Source organism: Hibiscus syriacus, unplaced genomic scaffold (assembly GCF_006381635.1).
Source record: "Hibiscus syriacus cultivar Baekdansim isolate YM2019G1 unplaced genomic scaffold, ASM638163v2 tig00110895_pilon, whole genome shotgun sequence".
Taxonomy (NCBI): domain Eukaryota; kingdom Viridiplantae; phylum Streptophyta; class Magnoliopsida; order Malvales; family Malvaceae; genus Hibiscus; species Hibiscus syriacus.
Window position 1 is genome coordinate 4649309 of NW_024062903.1, and position 23924 is coordinate 4673232.

Here is a 23924-nt window from a genome sequence, read left to right on the forward strand (position 1 = left end):
ATAGACTCATATTTCCACATATCATTTAAAAACTCATTTTCTTCAATTTCAAATAAAACATCTACATCTTAGTTTTAATCTTCTTTAACCATTCCTTAAGCCTCTATAACACTCAAAGTTTCAAGAACTCAAAAACGAAAGGAAACACTAGTTAGATGAAACCTTAACCTTTGGTTATTGAGGAGAGCACTTTCACGGGAAGAAGAGAAATAACTTAGTTAAATATAATTTTCCCCTTTTCTTTCTCTTCTTAAATCCCTAATAAGAAATGAATTTTAAATTTATTTCCTCTTAAAGGACCAAAATGCCCTCTTTATTCATCTATTGTTATAAATTAGTCTAAAACACCATTCCAAATCATTTTCTCATCTTTTACCATTTATTCAAATAAATCCTCAAATTTTAAATTTTTTTAATAAAGTCACTGATCTGATATTTGGGGTATTACAGTAGGGGCATGACTTTATGGTTTCAGGGGTACTGGTAACGAAAGGGCAGTCCAAGGGTGCTAATCCTTCCTTGGTTATAATCGACTCCCGAATCCGACATATTATTAGTAAAGTGTAGATGAGGTAAGATAATAGATTAAGGTGTCCGGTCAATCTAAATGATCGGTGGCGGCTCTAACATGTTTTATTTAAGTCGAAGCCTAATTCCTTTCCCACCCGAAGGACAATTACGACAGCTTGGAGACTCTGCTGGGGAAAGGAAAGTGAGTCAAGCCAAAATTAATTTTCGGTTGTCTTCTTAAGCGAAAATTGTAAGTTTAAATTTTAATTTATCTATTTGATCCTTATTGTTTATCTTTGATTGTGTTTTTCAAATAAATAGTTGTATTAATGTTTTGTCAATGATTTCAGCTTTTCAAAATTTCTATCAGGCTCTATATCTGAGCTCCAAACCTGTTCGTAAGTGAAGGTGAAAGCGACGCCTTCGTGGGAATTTATTCTTCGTATAGGTCAAGCAAGTAACCTTCGGGATTCATATACCTTATGTCTTCGCGTGAATTTATTCTCCGCACAGACATAAGGGAATGTATCCTATCGAGTTTATCTCAGTCCACATTAGTTGTAATGGGCTTAGGATTGAGGGTCTGGCAAGCTCAAGGGGGCACAGCAAGGAGAACCCAAGTACCTTTTTTTTAGAACCTAAACCGAGAGACTACAAAGAATTAGAGCCCACCCCAAATCTGCATTTCAAAACCTAGGCTGTGTGAATTTCATGTTTTATTTTCTGTCCAAAGCATGCGAACTAGAAGAATATGCAGTTAGGACTTGCTAAAAAATTAACATGCGGGATAGAAATCAAGTCCGGATAAGAATAAAAACATGAGGGGTAGATATCATGTGGAGTAGGAATATTTTCATTATTATTTTGATTATTATTTTTATCTTAATAACTTGTTTCCCTTTCATTTTTGTTTTCTTTTATTTTTATCATTTGCATCATTTAAAGAGGTGTTGATCCGCAAAGAGTGTTTGTTAAACACAAATAATTCGCATTAATGAACAAAGGGGTTGTAATGCAAGATATGATAAACACAGAGGTCTGGCTATGATTAGAAAAGACTCATAAAGAAAAGGGAGATGACAGCTATGTGTCAGATCTGATTGGTTATGCTTTTGTCAACCTTAAGCAGAACGATGTTCAAGAACTGTGAAGCATTTGGGGCAGCTGGAAAAGTGACTAGAAATAGAGATTCTGCCAACGGTATGGTGATATAGCGCTTATACTCTATGTCAAGATATACGAACCCTAATTCGAGCCTTAGTGCAATTTTGAAATCCAATGTACAACTGTTTCACATTTAACCAAGAAGACATGGTACCCACAATCGAAGTGTATACTACTTTGCTGCATTATGAAGGAATCATAATGGACCGGGTCTACACCAAGCACATCAAAAGTCAACCTTTCAAAAATGGGTTGGAAAAAGTTGCAAGGGTAGATGAGAAGTGGGTAATTGAACGGATTCAGCACAAGGGTAAAGGAGAATTGCTTGGACCCATATCAAGCAATTAATAAAGAATCATCCAGATGAATTGAAGGTGATAGACCTTTTCGCACTAGGTATCTACGGCTTGGTTATCTTTCTAAAATCTTTGGGATACATCGAGGCGGCTATGATGGATCTGTTCAAACAACTACCTAGGTGAGTGAACCCTACACCAGCAATATTAGCTGAAACTTTTTATTCACTAAATCATTGCAGAAATACCTGGAAGGAAGATTGATTTATAGGGTGCATACAACTTCTTTAGGGCTGGATCCATAGTCACTTCTGGAAGACTGACGAGATTTCTTATTGCCGATTCAGCACCACTTACTCTCTTTTGAGGGAATTTCTTACACTAAAGTGGCAAGAAGACATCCCGAAAGAAAAATGGGTAAAGGTTTTCAAGCACCTTCAAGATAAAGACATTGTTTGGAGAGATCCTTGGTTGACCCATAGTGACATCCTTTATCGATGTGGAGACTCAGGAATCATAATGTTACTTGGGTTATGGGAGGAGTTGGTTAGTATCTGCTTTTAGCACTTCGTCAGTATGGAGCACGTCAGTTTGTCCCAGTTACACATGAGATATTTGGATAAGAGTTTGCATATCAAGAGGATACTACAAGAAGAATGTCAAAGATGTAGCTGAGTTATGGAAGAAGATATTTAATACGGATGTCGTGGCTGTTAAAGAAATGCTTCCTCCAGATTATTTAGAATGGAAGAAGCTAAAGAAGAATGAAATCGTTCCCGTACTAGATCATGAAGATACTCGGACCATGGAAGAGCATCTTAAACTAGTTCCTTTTGAATTGGAGATAGCAAATAAAGAATTCGAAACTGAAAAGGAGGAGCTAAAACAAAGACTAAGGGAACTCGAATATGAGAGATTCCAATGGAAATTAGATGTCGATACTCAAAATGATCGACCATACAAGCTAGAAAAGGAACAGAAAAAATATGTTTTGAGTTTGAAGATTTGAGAAAAGGGTATCAAGAGCAAGTTCAGAATAATTCCAGCTTAAAAAGGTTTTCCAATACTGGAAAGGCAAAGCTAAAAACATAAAAAGAAAGTTCGAGGGACAAAATGAAAGAGATACACTGAAAGAACAATTAAAGACTTCCCAAAGACGTTTGGTAGAAAGCCAACACTAGAACAAACAATTGAAAGACAAGGTAGATGATCTGGAGAGGTCTCTTCTAAGGCAGCATGAACATGATGGCAAAATCATAGCTGAGTTGGAGGCCATTGTGAACAAGTTTAAGAAATAAGAAAGTGATCTTCAAATAATTCCCTTTGACAAAGGATTTTAATGGCATTTTTGTTGGGAGCAAGATCAGCAAAGGGTGAAAGCTAGAGATATGGTCATTCAAGACTTCTTAGAGCAAGTACAGAAAGCGGCGCATCACTTGCACGGTTTGGTGAGAGAAGCTGAAGTAGTCCGACAAGGTATTTAGCCGGTGACAGATGAAGGAATAAGAGTTGTCAACTTGTTAGAAGTCATTCGGGTCTAGAGGACTTAGGCAGAATGTACCTTTGACATGTTTTTAGTCTATGAGAAATAACACTTTTGTCTCAATAAAGATTATTTATAATAACGAACAGGTTTTTGGATCATTGCCTCGAAACTTAATGCATCATGCATCATGCATTCTTGCATATTTTGTATTATTTTTCTTTTTCTTTTCATTACATTCACATTAACTAACAGAAGATGTCTCATCAAGCATTGGACATACCTCATCCTCACAATACCCATTCAAAGAAAAGGAAAATGGAAGCTAAGATTACTCAACATGAAGAGAACATGCTGAGGTTAGAAAATGAGCTTAAAGAAAAAATTAGTCAGAATAATCAAAGCACTTTGGAATCAATCACTAAAAGCCAAGAGTCGTTGTTTGATCAAATCGTTGCAAGGTTATCTGGCCTAAATCAAATGAATGTTCCTGGGGCAGGGGCATATGAGAGGATGGTTGTACCACCTACTCCACAGTTGGTTATTTCACTTGGAATCTTACCAGGACGTCAAGGGGATTCATCTACCGCGAAAGCATAAGCCGTTGTAACCAACTCGCAAAATAATCCATATTATTACCATATTTTGGAGTTTGATAAGGAAGTCAAACCAAAGATGATAGAAATGACCATTAAGTAAGGAAAAAACAAAAAGAGGTCGATCGAGTAGAAAACCTCCTGTAAAGAAGAGAGAATGAGAGATCAACAACATCAACACTTTCAACACCAGCAAAAGCCTTACGATCTCTAAGTCAAAACCAACTGTAGTTGTACCTTATGGTACTTCTAGACTAGCTTCGAGGGAACCAAGGACAGAAAGAGGAAAAGAGCATTTTGATTCTATTCCCATGACATATAAGGAGTTTTATTAACAACTTTTTGATACACATGTGGTGTCACCATATCTAGAGAAACCTCTAAAGCCCTAATACCCAGGTGGTATGAAATAAATACACACTGTGAATATCATGGCGGTGTTCCGGGGCTATTGAAAATTGCCTCACCTTTAAGAGGATTATCCAAAGAATGCGCAATAGGAGCTATATTCATTTTAACAATTTAGAATCACCAAACGTTTCAGAGAACCCTCTGTCTAATCACCAAGAGAATAAGGAAAATGCAATCACCAAGGAGAAGGGTTAGTTTGCATGTTTGTTAAAGACGTTCCGTGACGATATACAATTTTCACAAATGGAATGGTGGAATAAACAAATTTGGCTTAGATCAATTGCTTAGGAATTGAGCTCTAAAGATTAAATTTTCTGATTTCCACTGTAACTCAGACTATAACACATTATTCCTGAAAAACTTAGGAAATATCGAAATCGAATAATTAATGAATGATAATTTTAACAAAGTTGGGGGTACTTCGTTGAAAGTAGTAGGATGTTAATCTTTGGAGGTAATGTCTGAAGCAGCTATGGTGGTAATTTCTGAGGTTTATTAAGTGAGTTTCATTTGAGTTTGTCAAGTCGAAGACTTTCTGACTCTTGAATCCTTTAATTAAGGGTATTCCGCTAAAGTAATGGGTAATGTCATGTTCCCTAAGTTTATGAATACGAGTACATTCAGATCATGACACTAGTCTCTATATGTCGAGATGAATCTCCAAGCTAAATCTAAAGCATGGACATTAAGTTTAACAAAGTATAATTTAAAGGAAGACGATGAGGCTTGAAATAAATGTGGATTTGAAATTAAATTTTGATGAAAGATGGACTAAGAGAGTCAGGAAACATCTGTTATAGTTGACTACACAAAAGCACTAAAATATAAATGCACTCTAAAAGGTCTTACAGTGAAATGTATCAGTTGTGCTATTTTATTCATATCATATTTGAAAATCATGAAAATCAAAACCAAATCGCATTGCCTTCTCATATCACCCATGGATCTTGACACTTGTCAAATGGCTATAACTTTTGAAAACTTGTGTGGTTTATTTATTTGATATTCAGTGAACTGCTACTTTTTCAATTGCTCTGACATCATTTTTATGCCAAACCTTTTATAAAAAATAGGGAGATATATATCAGACAAGACATAGTTTCTCGAAAAATTAGAAGGACCTGAAACGATGTGGGCCATCTCCAGGTTTCCAATCTCTTCTATGTCCACCACCCTTGCCTCCTGACGTTGTTCCTATTAAAATAGAGCTTTACGTTGCGAAGAAAAAGGTAATATTACATTCCATGGCCAGACGTGATACTAGATCGAAAAAAATAACCATTCTAACCAATCATTTCAAAGTGAGCATAAGCAATGCAAATGGTTTCTTTATCCATCACAGTGTCTCTTTACTATGAAGATGGTCGTCAAGTGAGGTACGAGAGACCTACATCAATCAGTTGGCCGGAAAGAGTTTAACTCATGATGATGATAAATTCATTCACTATCAGGTCCCTCCTAAAGCATGAGTTTACTGTTGTATTTTCAAAGAGAAACAACAGGAATGCAAGCCCTGATGATAATGACAGCCTAAATGAGCGTGAAAGGAAGAAAGCAAGATGCTTATAACTCAATGACATTTAGAATAAAGACAAGGTTTGTTGCCAAGATTCCAATGCAAGAAATTCAAAGTATTCTATGAGTATAAGAAGCAGAGAACTCATAAGAAGCATTGATGCTGCTTGATATAATTTCAAGGTAGTATGCCTTCTTGTTCATCAGTCTTTTTATATGACAATCAGAATAATTTTATGCACACTGGAAGAGGTAGCCTTGGCAGAAGAAGTTTTCATTTGAGCTTCGAAGCCATGTAAGGAAGCATTTCACTAAATATTGATGTGTCAACTACGATGATGATTCAACCAGTTCCAGTAGTTGATCATCAACCAAAATGCAAAAGAGTCTTACTCCCTCAAGTAAACAAAAGCTAAAAGAACACTTAAGAATCACTGGATTAAAATTGATCCATATAATCAAGAGGGCAAGATCGTTGGATTGAGCTAACAAATGAGCAAATATAAGATATTTTCCATGAAGCCGTCAATGCTGGGGCATGATCGATTCCAAGGAAAAGACTAGCAGAAAAAGAATGAGACTCCATCCAAGAAATAAAACAAGAACTAATTCATTTTGCATACAGCTTAGACATACTTAAGAGCATCACATTTATCATTTTCAGCATATATAATTTTTGCAGCTTTAGAGTCAAGTTTTAACTTCACGATGAAAGATACTCGATTGAAAAACATCTTCAAAAATTCGATGGTGGTTGTTTAACTCAGTAGCGATGAGCTATATCTCACCCAACTTGACCTATAGAAAGATCGACAGATTTTAGAATCAACTTCAAATCAAGTTTGAGAGCCAATTCAGAATGGATTCAGTTCAGCTTAACTCAACGACGAGTGGCTAGTTTCTAGTTAAAGTTTTCAAGCCATATTTCAACTCTAAGACGAGATATATGGCTGACAAAATATATCACTTGGCTTTCCAGTGAAAGGGAGTCATCCGAAGAATCAAGGTCGACTTAAACCATAAAGGGGAGTCATCTCACTTGACTTTCCTGTGAATGGGAGTCATCTAAAGAATTATTACCAGTTTAACCCACTAATGAGAGCCATCCTTCATTTAGAGGAACTATTTACAACATAGCTCAAGGCGAAAAGGGCTATATGTCAATGAAAGCTTTAGAGTTCGATTCCATTAAACTCAAGGGCGTATTAACCGTAGGGTAGTAGCGAGGAACTACTTTCCGTTTAAAGTTTGAACCGAGGCCTTTAAGTTAAGAACAAGACCTATGTTGGCTGTGATTTAGCAATAATGAACATATCCCAGCCTATATACAGCATAACTCAAGGAGAAAATGATTATCTCTCAACAAAAGCTTTCAAGTTTGATTACATTCAGCTCGAGGGTTAGCAACCACATGGTAGCAGCAATGAACTAATTTCCGGTTGAAGTTTAAACTGAGGTCTTTTAGTCAAGAAGAAGAACTGTGTTGGATGCGATTTAGCAACAATGAACTATATTCCAGCATAATTTATAGCATAGCTCAAGGTGAGAAGGGCTATCTATCAACGAAAACTTTCGAGTTTGATTCCGTTCAGCTCGAGGGCGTATTAACCGCATGGTAGCAGCGAGGAACTAATTTCCGGTTGAATTTTGAACCAAGGTCTTTAAGTCAAGAAGAAGACCTATGTTTGTTGCGATTTAGCAACAAGGAACTATCTTCCAACCTAATTTACAACATAACTTAAGTCGAGAAAAACTGTCTATTAACAAAAACTTTTGAGTTTGATTCCATTAAGTTCGAGGGCGTATCAACTGCACGGTAGCAGCGAGGAACTACTTTTCAATTGAATTTCAAATCGAGGTCTTTAAGCCAATAAGAAGACCAAGGTTGAATACGTTTTGGCAACAAGAAGCCACGTTTCAATTCAGATTTCGAACTAGATTTCAACTTCACAGCGAGCCATCCTCTATTTTTAAGTCGAATCTCAACTCCGCATCAGAGGATTGTTAATAAAAGATTCGACTGCAACATTAAGTCAGATTTTAAACTCAGAGATCGACAACCCTCATAGGAACATGCTTGTTTTCAAGTCCATATGCACCGAACAAAAAATTGTGTCTTTTTGTCTTTGCCCTATTTTCGTTGCACGAAAATTGGCAAAGAAGGGCAACTGTAGTCACTCATTTCATCTGGGGCTTATTTAGTATAGATAATAATATAATATAGTATTGAAAAATATTTTTGAAAAACATATAATATATAATTTTTAGAAAACGATTTTTGAAACATATAATATATAGTTTTTAAAAACTCAATTTTTGAAAAATATATACAATATGGTTTTGAAGACATGTTTTTGAAAACGTATAATATATAGTTTTTTTAAAAAATTAATTTTTGAAAACATATAATAAATAGTTTTGAAAACGTATATAATATAATTTTTAAAATATTTTTAAACATATATGTAATATAGTTTTGAAAATACATTTTTTAAAACGTATATAATATATAGTTTTTAAATATTTTTAAATATATATATAATATAGTTTTTGAAAACATATTCTTAAAAAACATATAATATATAGTTTTTTTAAAATATTTTTGAAAATATACTATATAGTTTTTAAAATGGTTTTTGAAAACATATAATATATAGTTTTTAAAATTTGTTTTTTTGGAAAACATATTTTTCAAAATATATACATATTATTATTTTATTTTCTGTTTTATTTTTATTTTATTTAATCTATTTATTTAGTTTTTTCTCATTTCAAGGTTGGACAGTCCAGTCCACGGTTCGATCCAGAAGAGGTCCAAGCATATGGGCCTGACCCAGCCTATATGTCAAATAGTATTTCACAAATCAAGCTCAATGCCGCATTTACCTGGGCCATCCGATCAAAACATAAACCAATGGCTGAGATTGAAGCAAAATAGGGTTATAAAACCCTAGTCGTATGAAGACAAGCGTCGCACAAGATGAAACAAGCAGCGCGCGTGGCGGCCACACGCCAACAACCAGCGGGATTTCTGGCTGAACAACCCAGGACTGACCAATCCCGAGCTTTCCGGCCGCACCCACAACCAACAGAAATGAACCATTCTGAAAGAATTGGCAACACCCTGAGATACTTGAGACTACAACGGCCGGTTATGGGGCTATAAAAGCCTCGGACCATGCAACAAACAAATGAAAATCGAAAATCAACCAAACAAAGAGAGCAACACATCGTGAGAAACCAAATACCAACAAAAAAATAGAGAAAAACAAAAACGAACAAAGGTCGAGCAAACAAAACAACAAATACCAATCAAACCAACATCCAAAAAACCGAGAAGTTGAACCAACCAAACCACAAGCATACAAGGAAATAAACATTGGAAAAAGCAAGGGAAATAAAAGCAAACATCGGCGTAGGATCAAAGGAGAACAACACCAGAACTCGAAAGATCGTCGTGAAACAAAGGTAAAAACAGTAACTTTGGGGCTTAGATCTACTTTTATTGAGGCATTATCTCGTTTTTCTAATGGTTGATTCGAATTTAGGGGCTCGAGGGGAGTATTTTGGGTTAGGTTAGTTTTTCCAACCACCTGAGACGGTGGGCGGAGCGACGACTGGGCGGCGATGCGATGCTAGGACAGTGGTCGGCCATTCGGTCGGATGGGAAAAAAGGGAGAGAGTTGAGAGTGTTTTTTTGGAGAGTGTTAATAATTTTATTTTTTTGTTTCTTGGGGTATATATAAGAGGGGGGCTAGAGTACAATTATAAAAAAGTTAAATTATTCCTGCAGTCCTTTGTGTTTTTAAGTGTAATTCATTTTGGTCACCCCTATTAAATTTACCCTGGAATTTTGGATTGTTTCGATTTAATTCCTGTTCATATTTTTTATGCAATTAAGCTCTCTAGCTTCTCATTCTTTCATTGCAGCCCCTAATTTACTTTAATTTAACCTCCAATTCTTCGTATTTTCTTATTTAGCCTTTTGATTTTCTTTATTTTCTTCCGAAATTTTATTTTATTTAGTCCCTAATTTTAATTCCTTTTTTTAAATTCCTTTTTTATTTACTTTAATATATTTTTTATTATTTTATTTAATATTTATTTGGCTTTGTTTTTTAGGACAGTTTTAAAATCGATCAAAGGTAAGTAATTTGGATCGAATCTTTAAATTTCAGTTTAACTTTTAATTTTCGCCATTAAGACAATCGATAAATTAAACTGGTACCGAAAGGATAGTCCAAGGGTACTAATCCTTCCTTGACTGTAATCGACTCCCGAATCCGACATATTTTTTGTAAAGCGCAAATCATGTAAGATAATAGATTAAGGTGTCCGGTCAACCCAAATGATCGGTGGCGCCTCTAACATATTTTATTTAAGTCAAAACCCAATTTCGAACCCACCGGTTACAAAAAACATGTTATGTAAGTATTTTAATTTATATGGATCTATCTAATCAGCAGAAAGTGTTGATTGTTAGTCAACATCAGAGGTGACCATATCACGTCAGTATTTCAATTTATATGGACCTATCTAGTCAACCGTAAGCGTTAATTGTGAGTCAACTAATGATTTCTATTAAACTTGACTATTTTTCCCCAATATAAAATGTAAGAGGTCAAAATAATTCAAAAAAAAGATCAAAATAATTATTTTAACAAACGTTAAAGAATAATTTTATCATTATGACTAAGCGATGATTTCAAATATTAAATACATCAAGCTAACCAATCACATGTCACACATTAATGTCTAATATTTTGCATTTATTTACTATTAATACAATAACAAACTATAAACCTTTAAACCATTTACATAACAAAAAAGGACACATTGACTAGAGACGTCGTACTAACATATATTCACACCAAAACATGTAAGATCATAATAATTCAAGAACTTTTTAGATATTAAATATTTTGAAAACTATATATAAGGATCAATATAGTTGCATGATTTAAGTGACTTTAACGTGAACCAATTAATTTCGGTGATTAAAGTTATAGTTATTATTTTTTAAAGGTCCAGAGTTCAAAGATAACGTTTATAAGAGTTTTTGCACATTAATTGTCAAATAATTGTGAATCGTTCAAACATACTTTATAATCATCCTAGACTAATAAAAAATTGACTATGTAACACCCTAATCTCGAATATAAAGTACCCGAAGACCAAGATGCTACATTTGAGTCATCGGAACAACCCAACAAATTTTCTATTATTTTAAAACATTAAAATTTGTTTATATATATATATATATATATATATACTAAAATAGTATTAAAAGTAGTTATACAAAAACATATGGAGCTCCGTATCAAAATAGTCAAATATTCCAAAATAATAAAAGAGTTACAGACCTTAAAATACAACTAACACCCAGTGAATACAATGCCCATTAACAGATAAGGTATTGTACTATGAATATGGGATGCTAAAAGTCCCTTATTGACGATGCTCCTCAGGTACGAACAAAAGTCTACTAATCTGAAAATAAAAAAAATTTGAACATTGAGCTTTGCAAGCTCAGTGGTACACTACTAATCTATCATACTTCAAGAAATTCATAAATATGAGCATGCAAGTCAAACGTATAGATAGAAGCATGCCATGGGTAACAAAGAAATAAATCACCGATCACCAAAATTTCATAAATATATCACTTGCATACCAAATTTGTCAAAATTGTCAAATTGGTCAAACTTGTTAGGATGCACATGTGCTCAAATAATCGGATATCCGGATAGTCTCGCACCACTCATGAAAGCTAATCAAACAAAATTCGGGTGTCCGAATTATTGAGTTAATCGATCAATGGAAGCGGACAAGAGGGGTGAATTGGCAATTAAAATTTTGGTGGAAGCTTTTGTAGAAAATTGAAAGTAATTGCACATCGATTTAGAGTGGTTCGACTTTCTCAATCAAAGTCTACGTCCACTACCTTAGCTATCCACACTAAGGATTTTCCAACAAATTAACTAATTTGTTCTTTCTTTTGAGGCCAAAGAGATAACCTTACAACTCCCTCAAGAATATACCTCAATTCTTGAGAACACTCTTTCTTAAAGAGAAGATTACAAATTTGCAAACTTACAAGGAAATCCTCACAAGGTAGAATGTTTGCACAATTCTAGAACAAATAAAAGAACACTAAAAAATGAATACAATTGAGTACAAGTAGTGTTCTTGAAAGCAAAATGAATATTGAATGATAAATAGGTTTGAAATGCTCAAACTTGAGGTTTGATGCTTTCTCTTTGATTCTCTCTTGATTCTAGTTGATTGTTGTTTCTTGTTTTTGATCAATGACTTCTAAGCTTATTTAAATACACCTTCAAATGATTCTGAACGTTGGGGATGCTTATTGGAGTCAATAGAATCGTTTAAGTGTGAAAATAATTAATATTAGTGGTTGGGAGTGTCTCATGCATCGATGCATACCCTAGGTGCATCGGTGCATCAAGTGTAAAATTCAAATATTTTGACCGTTGGACTCTCATTGCATCCATGCACTAAGAGTGCATCGATGCATAAAATGCATTCGATGTTTTGAAATAGCCTGAGTGCATCGATGCATGGTATGTGCATCGATGCATAAAATGCATTTGATGTTCAATTAATTCCATGGTGCATTGATGCATGGATTGGTACATCGGTGCATCAATTTGAAAATTTAATTTTCGGTTTGATTTTGGTTCAAAATACTTTGTGAAAATTGTTTCAAAAATAGTTTAAGTATAAAACACAATTTTACACATTTAGTAAGGTTTGAAATGATCTTGAAAGACTTGGAGTAATAATTTGATATTCGATTAATTGAATTGAATAAACTTTAGAAAATCATTTGTAAAATCTTAAAATTCATTTAAACTTAGTTTGTTATATCAAAATATCAAAATATTTTCAATAATCTCTCCCTTTTTGATATAACAAAACTCTTGAGTAATTTTAAGATTTTCTTTGAAAATAAGTTTTGAAATCAATTTTGAAATTACTCCCCCTTACTATAACACTTAAAACTTCTCCCCCTTTTTGTTAAATCAAAAAGACTCAAAACTGAGTGAAAGAAGGCTTTGAAAAACATAGCCAATTGATTAAACATTTTAATTGAATATAGCTTAAGCTGCTAAGATCAAATATCAAAAGAGAGGTTAGACATTAGTGTTCATAATCAATATTCAAATCAAATGTGAAATGGTAAATTGGTCATAATGCAACTAAGATGTCAATAATGCAAAAATTAATAAACATGAAGCTCATAAAGATCAAACCAAATAAATAAAAAGTTTAAACATCCAACAATAGTTAAACAATTCAAAAACAACAAAATGTTTTAACAATCCAAGTTTTAAGTTTTAATCCCAAATACAATCAAAATAAAATAAGTCTAGTCATCCATAGAAGGATCGGGAGGCGGAGGAGGAAATCGGGCTTGCATCTCAAGAGAGAGAGCATCCATGCGTGCAAGCATCTCCCTTTGAAACTTCATCTGACGAGCTTCCAAAGTGTCTAAGCCTTGATTTACTGCTTCGTGAGTAGCAGTCAAGTGGGATTCGATGGAAGCATACCGTAGATCAAATGTCTCCAAAAACAAACGAAAATATAGAGGCATTTGATCCTCTTGTGGAGATGGTTCTGATGCAGGCTCATCATTGGGTACGTGATCATCGATGTCTTGCATAAGCTATTAAAATTCAGGATCATCGTCAGTAGCCAGAGCCGGAGGAGGAGGAGGAGGAGCACGAGAGGAGCTAGGAGTAGCTCGTGAGAAACTAGCTCCCGGAGTTTGCTTACCGGGTCTAAAAACCCATTGACCGGTTTCCTCGTCTTGTTTCCAATCCACTTTCTTCAAGGATGTGAGATTGATTGGGTTTTGGAGAAGAATAAGATTGTCAAGAGAGACATCCAGACCGAGTTTGATAAAGAGATTGCTAAGAATACAACCATAAACTAATGTTTCAACATGTTTGGATGGGATAATGTTTACGGTATCGACTAGCACACTAAAGATAATATGTGGAAGATTTATTTTGATCTTATTCTTAATACAATACATCCACCATAAATCCCTAGCACAAAGAGTGGAGTACCTACCCATGGATGGTCGAAACCACTACGAGATCATTAAATGAAGAAAACGATCGTGATGAGATCGAAGGGTACTAACACTAGCGTTTGGGAGATATGGATATTCCACAGTTTCTTTTTCGTCATATACAGCATTGTCATCTAACCCAAATTTTGAAGCTATAGTTGCGGAATCAATAAGAATATATTGTCCTAAAAGGTAGGATCTAATTCGTATAATTCCACATTGAGTTTCATTTTGAATACAGACCGCATTAGAATAGAAAATGCGGACTAATTGATGAAAGACGACAGGTCTAAGAGAAAACAGTTTATCAAACTTTCATGTTCTAAGAATCGGGAGGTATTCAAATTTAAAGTCTATCATGGCTTGTAGAGATGGAATACGTTCTTCCATAATTCTATAAGATTGGAAAGAATCCATGTACCTATGGTACAATTCTTCTATCTGACGTTCAGGCATATTAAAACATGTACTAATTATGGTCTTTTGAGGATTGTTTGGATTTTGTGGTGGAGGAACGGGAGGACGATTTTGGTTTGACCGACTCGAAGAGGACCTAGGACATTTGGGATTTGACATGATTTAAAGATTGGAAAAAGGAAAGAAATAGATAACCTACAAATTGAAAAAAATTTATGCACAATAATCAATCCCAAAACTCAATTGAGTCCGCAATAATCAATGTTCTCTAAAATAATCCTAACGGGCAAAGTTTTGAAAACTATTTGAAAATATCATTGGAAATATTACAATGCATATAGTTTTCATAAAAACAATATAATGAAGTCAAAAACATCAATGACTTTCGAAAATAATTTTTTTTAATTTTAAATTTTAAAGAAAATTTTGAAACATTGTGTGTTTTTGATGAATTTTGTTGTAAAATCTAGTTTAGAATCATCATATAACCAATGCCTGATATAATGTTCATCCTAGAACTAATCAAAACTAGCCCTAAGATCGAAAATTGATAAAATGAGTTTTTAGAAAAGTTTACCTTTAAATTTCGGATTGAGAAGGATGCATTGATGTTTTGCACGAATTACTGATTGAAGCAGGATTAGGAGTTGAAAAGCTCGAAGATTCCGATCAAAAACCAAGGATTTGGAGCAATTTTGAGAGTAAGAAAGAGAGAGGAGGCGAACGACTAAGAGAGTTTAGTTTTAGGTTTTAGTTTAGAACTAATCAAAACTAGCCCTAAGATCGAAAATTGATAAAATGAGTTTTTAGAAAAGTTTACCTTTAAATTTCGGATTGAGAAGGATGCATTAATGCATGACCCTGTGCATCGATGCATATTCAAGGCGTGCATCGGTGCATCAACAAGATGAATCGATGCACATTCAAAGGGATGCATCGATGCACTGTTAAGTGAATCGATGCATTAAGCACAAAAATGTCAAAAATCCGTTTTAAACACACTCAAAATGCTAAATTAATTAGCTCTAGTGGTTTTGGTAACTCATATATTGAAAATTAATCATGTTCAATCAATCAAATTATTCCTTAAACTACATTTGAACATAAAATTAATTTTCACCAAATAACATAAACTCCCACTAACTAATAGAATAGAATGCAATCAAAAATTATTATTATAAGCATTTTTAATTTATTCTTAAAAAATACTAAAATTATTTTAAACACTAAGTGAAGATAGGTTGGTTAAACCTAATTCTCTCCTAAGTGTCCAAAATATTTCCTTGTCTAAAGGCTTTGTAAAAATATCCGCTAATTGGTGCAAAGTATCAACAAATTCTAGAACTACATCTTCCTTAGTGACATGGTCTCTAATGAAGTGATGTCTTATTTCAATGTGCTTAGTTCTAGAGTGTTGGATGGGATTTTTAGTGAGACAAATAGCACTTTATTGTCACACTTGATAGGAATGGTACCTACTTCAATTCCATAATCAAAAAGTTGTTTTTCATCCATAAAACTTGTGCACAACAACTACCGGCTGAAATATATTCTGCTTTAGTGGTAGATAATGCAACACAATTTTGTTTCTTTGAAAACCAAAAAATAAGCATATTTCCAAGGAATTGGCAAGTACCAGAGGTGCTTTTCCTATCTAATTTGCATCCTCCATAATCCACATCATAAAAGGCATGCAAGCTAAAGCTAGAGTCTCTAGGATACCAAAGTCCTAAAATATGAGTGTCCTTAAGGTATCTAAAGATTCTCTTAACAGCTAGTAAATGTGATTCCTTAGGGCATGATTGAAATCTAGCACATAAGCAAACACTAAACATAATGTCCGGTCTACTTGCAGTTAGATAGAGCAAAGAACCAATCATTGACCATATAATTTAACATCCATTTACCCTCCTTCATCCAAGTCAAGCTTTGTAAAAGAGCTCATTGGAGTGTCATGAGGTTTCTCATTTTCCAGTCCAAACTTTTTGAGCATATATTTGACGTATTTAGCTTGATTGATGAAGATGCCATCTTTTCCTTGCTTGATTTGGAGTCCCAAGAAAAATGAGAGCTCCCCCATCATGCTCATCTCGAATTCTCTTTGCATTATCTTAGAAAATTCTTGGCAAAGAACATCATTAGTAGAACCAAATATTATATCATCAACATAAATTTGAACTACTAATAAATCTTTACCTTTATGCTTTAAAAACAATATAGTGTCAACCTTCCCTTTTTAAAAACATTTTTCAATTAAAAAGTTTAAAAATCTTTCATACCAAGCTCTAGGAGCTTATTTTAAACCATAAAGTGCTTTTGTCAATTTAAAAACATGATCCATAAATTTTGAATCTTCAAAACCTGGAGCTTGTTCCACATACACTTCTTCTTTAATAAAACCATTTAAAAATACACTTTTAACATCCATTTGATATAATTTAAATTCATGAAAACATGCAAATGCTAATAACATTCTAATTGCTTCCATCCTAGTTACGGGAGCGTATGTTTCATCATAATCTATGCCCTCTTCTTGAGTATACCCTTGAGCAACAGTAGCCTGTTTCTCACTATATTACCACTCTCATCAAGCTTATTCCTAAATACCCATCTAGTACCTACAGTAGATTTATTACTAGGCCTTTCACTAGTGTCCAAACTTTACTTCTCTCAAATTGATTTAACTTTCTGCATAGCATAATCCAATGTTCATCATTTAATGATTCTTTAATATTCTATGGCTTTATACATGAGATAAACAACACAATTACAAATATTTCTAAGAGAAAATTGAGTTGTTACCCCTTTAGATGGATCACCTATGATTTCATCATTCTTGCATAGTTGTACTCTCTTGGGTAAGATACTTCCCTTTCTTCAATGGTTGGATTTTCGAGAGGGTCATGAGTTTCCTCATCTTCATTTCTTCCTTTGATGATGATTTTTCAACGTCATGTCTAACGTCATTTGTATTTATAATACCTATATCATTATTCAAACAAGAATCCTTCCTCGAAGGAGATTATCATCGAAAACAACATGTATAGACTCTTCTACAACTAAAGTTTTTTTATTAATACTCGATAAGCTTTAGAACTTAAAGAATAACCTAGAAAAATTCGTTCATCACTTTTAGCATCAAATTTGCCAAGATTGCCTTTACCGTTGTTTAAAACAAATATTTACATCCAAAAGGATAAAAATAGCTAATGTTAGGCTTTTTATTTTAAAAAGTTCATATGGAGTTTTCTTCAAAATAGGCCTAATCATTACTCGATTAATAACATAACAAGCAGTATTGTGCTTTCCCCCCAAAAATATTTGGCAAATTGTTTTCACAAAGCATGGTTCTAGCCATTTCTTCTAAAGTTCGATTTTTCCTTTCAACACTCCATTTTGTTGAGGGGTTCTTGGTGCTGAAAAATTATGACTAATACCATTAGAATTACAAAATTCAGTAAATCCAATTTTCAAATTCAGTTCCATGATCACTCCTAACTAGTTATAGAGTAACCTTTTCGTTTTGGATTACTTTGAAACGTGATGAATTTTCTAATGTTTCATCTTTAGTACTTAAGAATAGAACCCAAGTATATCTAGAATAGTCATCTACCAAGACAAATGCATATTGTTTTCCACCCAAGCTAGTAGTTCTAGATGGCCCAAAAAGATCTAAATGGATCAATTGCAATACTCTACTAGTTAATACATCATTAATGGATTTAAAAGAAACTCGTTTTTTTTTCCTTTAGCACAAGCATTACAAATTTTATCATTATCAAATTTCAACGACCAACAAGCATAATTCGATTAGATGCAATGTCAATAACTTTACAACCATTGGTTTCAAACATGACATTGAATCCTTTATCACATAATTGACTAATACTCAAAAGATTATGCTTTAATCCATTCACATATAAAACATTCTTAATTTGTATGGAAGAGGTATTACCTATAGTGCCTATACCTTCAATGTGACCTTTTGAGTTATCACCAAAAGTCACTTCTCCTCCATTTTTGGCGTTAAGCTCAATAAACCGGCTTTTGTCCCCAGTCATATGTCTCGAGCATCCACTATCAAGGTACCATGAATTTGAATTTGTTTCCCGTGCCTTGTAGCAATGCTCTTTTCCTACAAACATAGATTAATTTCTAAATTTTGGTACCCAAATTCTTTTGGGTCCATATTCATTAGTTTCCAAAATCCTAGTCCCTTAGGTATCCATTTTGTATGATATTTTTATCTTTAGTAGTAATGAGTCCTTTAGGAACCCATATACTTCTAATTTTTCCATTAGAGGTTATTCGGGGACCTCTATGATTGTTTTTAAAACTTTTTCTAACAAAGTTGGATTTTGAATTTTCTCATTTTTCAAAACATTTTGTTCCAACTTTATCAAAAGAAGCTTTAAGATCATCAATTTTCTTTTGATGATCATCATTGACTTTGAAAGTAAATTTTGCAAATCCGAATTTTTTTCTTTTCAAACTCTTCTAGTTGATTTGCAAATATTTGATTTTACTTTCAAGATCGTTGTGGTTTTGGAAATGAGTTTATTTTCATTTTTCAATTTTGAAATATCATTTTTATATTTTAAAAACAATTTCTCATAATCCGAAGCCAACCCATTATATTCCTCTAATAGCTCATCATAAGATAAATCATCAAATTCAGATGAGTTAGAGGTTACCTTAGAATCTTCCTCGAATGCCATCAAGCACAGGTTTGCTACTTCTTGTTCCTCTTCATCGGAACCTTCTTCATCGCTCCATAGCCACATGAGCCTTGTGCTTATTCTTTGATTGACCCTTTCTCTTCAATTATGGGCAATCATATTTGACATGCCCCGGCTTTTTGCATTCATAGCAAATGATCGGGTCCTTCTCTTTTGGTTTTTTGAGGCCTTCATTTCGTTTGAATTTTCTTCAAGGTAAGATCTCATCATTTTTCTAAACCGTTTGGCAAACAATGCCATTTCCTCGTTATCGTCATCTTCATCCGAATCACTCTATTCTTTTTGGATTTGAGAGCAACTTCAATATTTTCTTCTTTCTTCTCCTTTGGTGTCTCTTCAATCTTATCGAGGTCCACCTCATATTCAAGCATTATTTCATGAGTGAGGAGGGAACCGATTAGCTCTTCAAGAGTTAAGGACTTTATGTTCTTAGCATCGATAATTGCAGTCTTCTTAGATTGCCATGATTTTGGAAGTGAGTAAACTAACTTCGTCACAAGCTTTTCGTTTAGAATTCTCTCCATATGATTTGACACCATTAACAATTGTTGAGAATCTATCTTTTATAGCTTTGATATCTTCATTTGCTTTCATCCTGAAATTTCCATAGCTATGTGTTAGAAGACTAATTTTAGATTCTTTTACCTCGTTGGTGTCTTCATGAGTGACTTGTAGTTTATCCCATATTTCTTTGGCGGTTGTACAAGATAAAACTCTTCCATATTCATCTGGTCCAAGAGCACAAAATATGATATGGATGGCTTTGGAGTTGAGCTGGAACATTCTTGTCTCTCCTTCACTCCACAATCTTGGATGAGTGAGAGGCTTGATATATCCGTCTTCTACAACATTCCATGCTCCCATGTCACTGGTTTGAATGAAATACATCATCATATTCTTCCAATAGACATAGTTAGCTCCATTGAAGAAAGGATGCTTGTTGACAGGCATCGAATCGAGACCGGAGCCGACGTTTGAAGTGGAGGCCATTGATGACTTTGATTATCAATGTAACTCTTCCCGAATCGACTAGAGAGGCGATTAAACCTTCAAATGAGTTAGGCTCTGATGCCAATTGTTGAGTTAATCGATCGATGGAAGCGGCCAAGAGGGGGTGAATTGGCAATTAAAATTTTGGTGGAAGCTTTTGCAGAAAATTGAAAGTAATTGCACAGCGATTTAGAGTGGTTCGACTTTCTCAATCAAAGTCTACGTCCACTACCTTAGCTATCCACACTAAGGATTTTCCAACAAATTCACTAATTTGTTCTTTCTTTTGAGGCCAAAGAGATAACCTTACAACTCCCTCAAGAATATATCCCAATTCTTGAGAACACTCTTTCTCAAAAAGAAAATTACAAATTTGCAAAATTACAAGGAACCTCACAAGGTAGAATGTTTGCACAATTCTAGAACAAAGAAAAGAACACTAAAAAATGAATACAATTGAGTACAAGTAGTGTTCTTGAAAGCAAAATGAATATTGAATGAAAAATAAGCTTGAATGCTCAAACTTGAGGTTTGATGCTTTCTCTTTGATTCTCTCTTGATTCTAGTTAATTGTTGTTTCTTGTTTTTGATCAATGGCTTCTAAGCTTGTTTAAATACACCTTCAAATGATTCTGAACGTTGGGGATGCTTATTGGATTCAATAGAGTCGTTTAAATGTGAAAAAATTAATATTAGTGGTTGGGAGCGTCTCATGCATCGATTCATACCCTAGGTGCATCGGTGCATCAAGTGTAAAATTCAAATATTTTGACCATTGGACTCTCAGTGCATCGGTGCACTAAGAGTGCATTGATGCATCAAATGCATTCGATGTTTTGAAATAGCCTGAATGCATCGATGCATGGTCATGTGCATCGATGCATAAAATACATTCGATGTTCAATTAATTCCATGGTACATTGATGCATGGATTGGTGCATCGGTGCATCAATTTAAAAATTTGATTTTAGGCTTGATTTTGATTCAAAATACTTTGTGAAAATTGTTTCAAAAATAGTTTAAGTATAAAACATAATTTTACACATTTAGTAAGGTTTGAAATGATCTTTAAAGACTTGGAGTAATAATTTGATATTCGATTAATTGAATCGAATATACTTTAGAAAATCATTTGTAAAATCTTAAAATTCATTTAAACTTAGTTTGTTATATCGAAATCAAATGTTTTCAACAAGAATTGTTTTCCCGAGCACCAGGGTTTTAAAAAATGATCTGCGACCGCAATTTCGGCCGCGATATAACGGTTTCGCCACCGTTCGAGTTACCCGCGACGGCCGCAATAGCACTCTTGAAGGCCACAATCACGGTAAATCTGAAATAACCGAAACACGCCCAACCGCGATTTGAAACCCGCCGAGCACCACATATGACCGCTAATTAAGTTAGAGCCCGAAGGCTACATGCAAACAAAGCATCAAACAACTAATCACGAGTATAAAACAGTGTTATTCATAGTCTTTGTTTATTAAACTTGCAATGTATATTATGTTTGAGTATATTTTGGTCATTTTAGCTTTACAAAATCTTAAATCATAACTAAAATATTAATTCTTTAAATATGACAACTTGCACTACCTTTAAAATATATATGTAATTAATAATCTACAATTCCAAATCTTGTTCAGTTTGTTTTATAAGAAACTAGATTCACTAATCTTTCCAACCATATAAATTAAAGCTTCTAATTAACTCATACTATTTATGGTGAACTTTTGAAGTCAATGTTCTTGCTGATTTTCAAAACATGCTACATTCTCTTATGATCTTTCCTCACTTAAAAATTTATAACTCAAAATATATAACTTGAAATCGAGAATCGTTTGTTTATTTTAAACGAAACTAGACTTACATACAATTATAAGTATATAAGGCTCACTTCCTAATATTTACTAGGGATTTTTTGGTGACCTTTTAAAATCACTGCTAAAACTGTTTTTAAGAATTCTGTTGCCCCGATTTGACCTTTCATCACTTAAAAATATCTTTTCATACACATACCGAAATTAGTATCCATTTGTTTAAACGAAACTATACTTGATCCCAATTACAACTATATAAAGAGAACTTTCTAATTAAGAATTTACTACAAACAGTACGTTCAAACCATTTTTCTAGGCAGATTTCTCAACTAATTGTTTGGCTTAATTAAAGCATTCCAACAAGCTTTTCACCCATATACGTACAACATGCATACATTATCATCACATGAATCATATTTATAAATTTTCAAGAAGCTTAGAATAGTTAGATGGCACCACCTTGATGAAAGAACATAAAGAAGTTTCTTGACCTAGCTTTCCACCACCTTCTCCTTTCCTTTAACCTTTGAAGCGTCACCACCTTCCTTCACTACAAAATATACATACATGAATTACTACTTAATAGTAATCCAAAAGAAGCCTGTAAATGAACTTAAAGATATACAAATGGCTCCAAAATTTTGGAAAAGTTTTCCCTCTATGGCCAAACTGATTAATCCCAAACTTTCCATCACCTTTCCATGAAACCCTTGAATACATGCTTATAATTTATCTTCTTGAAGCTTGTAGGAAGATGAATGAAGGGTAGAAATGTTTTTCTCTCTACTCACTTCCTTCTAGTGACTTTTAGAGAGAGGTGACTGAAAAGTAGTGGAAATGGTGAAAAATAAATCTAAAAGTGAATAGGAAAAGATAAGCCAATATAAAAAATGGGAAAATAGGGACAAGTAGGTCACTTTGTCCATACCCCTAGCAGCCGGCCAAATATTTTCCATCATTTCAGAAGTTGATTTTTATTGAAAAATTGGTAAATCACTCTTAAAGCCATCCAACTTTCCACCACTTCACAAAATGCCTCAACACCCTTAATTACTTACAAAAAGGTCCAAAACCCTTCTAATTTCAAGCCCAACGAAACTCGAGTCCAAATTAATTATTATTTTTCCATTATTAACCCGAGTCAATGCTCGAACATTGACTTGAGAAATTGGGTCGTTACAGACTCATTTCATTATACAAATCTTTACTATTATTATACAATTCACTTTGATGTCATGTTTTTTGAATCACTAAGTTAAGTCCACGGTAACTACAATTAAAATATCATGGATCCATGGATCAACACTAAGATATAAGCGTTCATTGAGATTTATATAAAAAAAATTTAAGTTTACTTATTCTAATTATTATCGTTTTGTCTTGAACCTCAAGAACGTGAATGCATATGTATAAGTCATATACTTAAAAAGTATTATTTTTTTATTAATTATTATTGTTAGTTTTAACAATATAACATTATTAATATATTTAATTTATTAAATTTACATTTCTATATAATTTATTTATTTTACCATATTTATTTTTTATTATATCTTATATCTTATATCTCATTTACATATTTATTATTTAAATTGAATTATATAAAAATTGTCTATATAAGTTAAATGTAAATGTGCTTAAAATTAAATTATACTAAAATGGAAAATAGAATTGGAAAAAAAAAAGAGTTATATTAATAATACAGTATATATATTAATATGTAGAATATTAATATTTATTACCTTGTCCACTTATATGTTCTGATACGCAAGAATACTTCAATTAGCCGACTTTTGTAGTAAGACAAGGCCAAGTATGAGTAAAATGTAACCAAATCAGCGTATAACAAGGAAAATGTGGAATTGTGTTTGTTAAGGTGGGATTA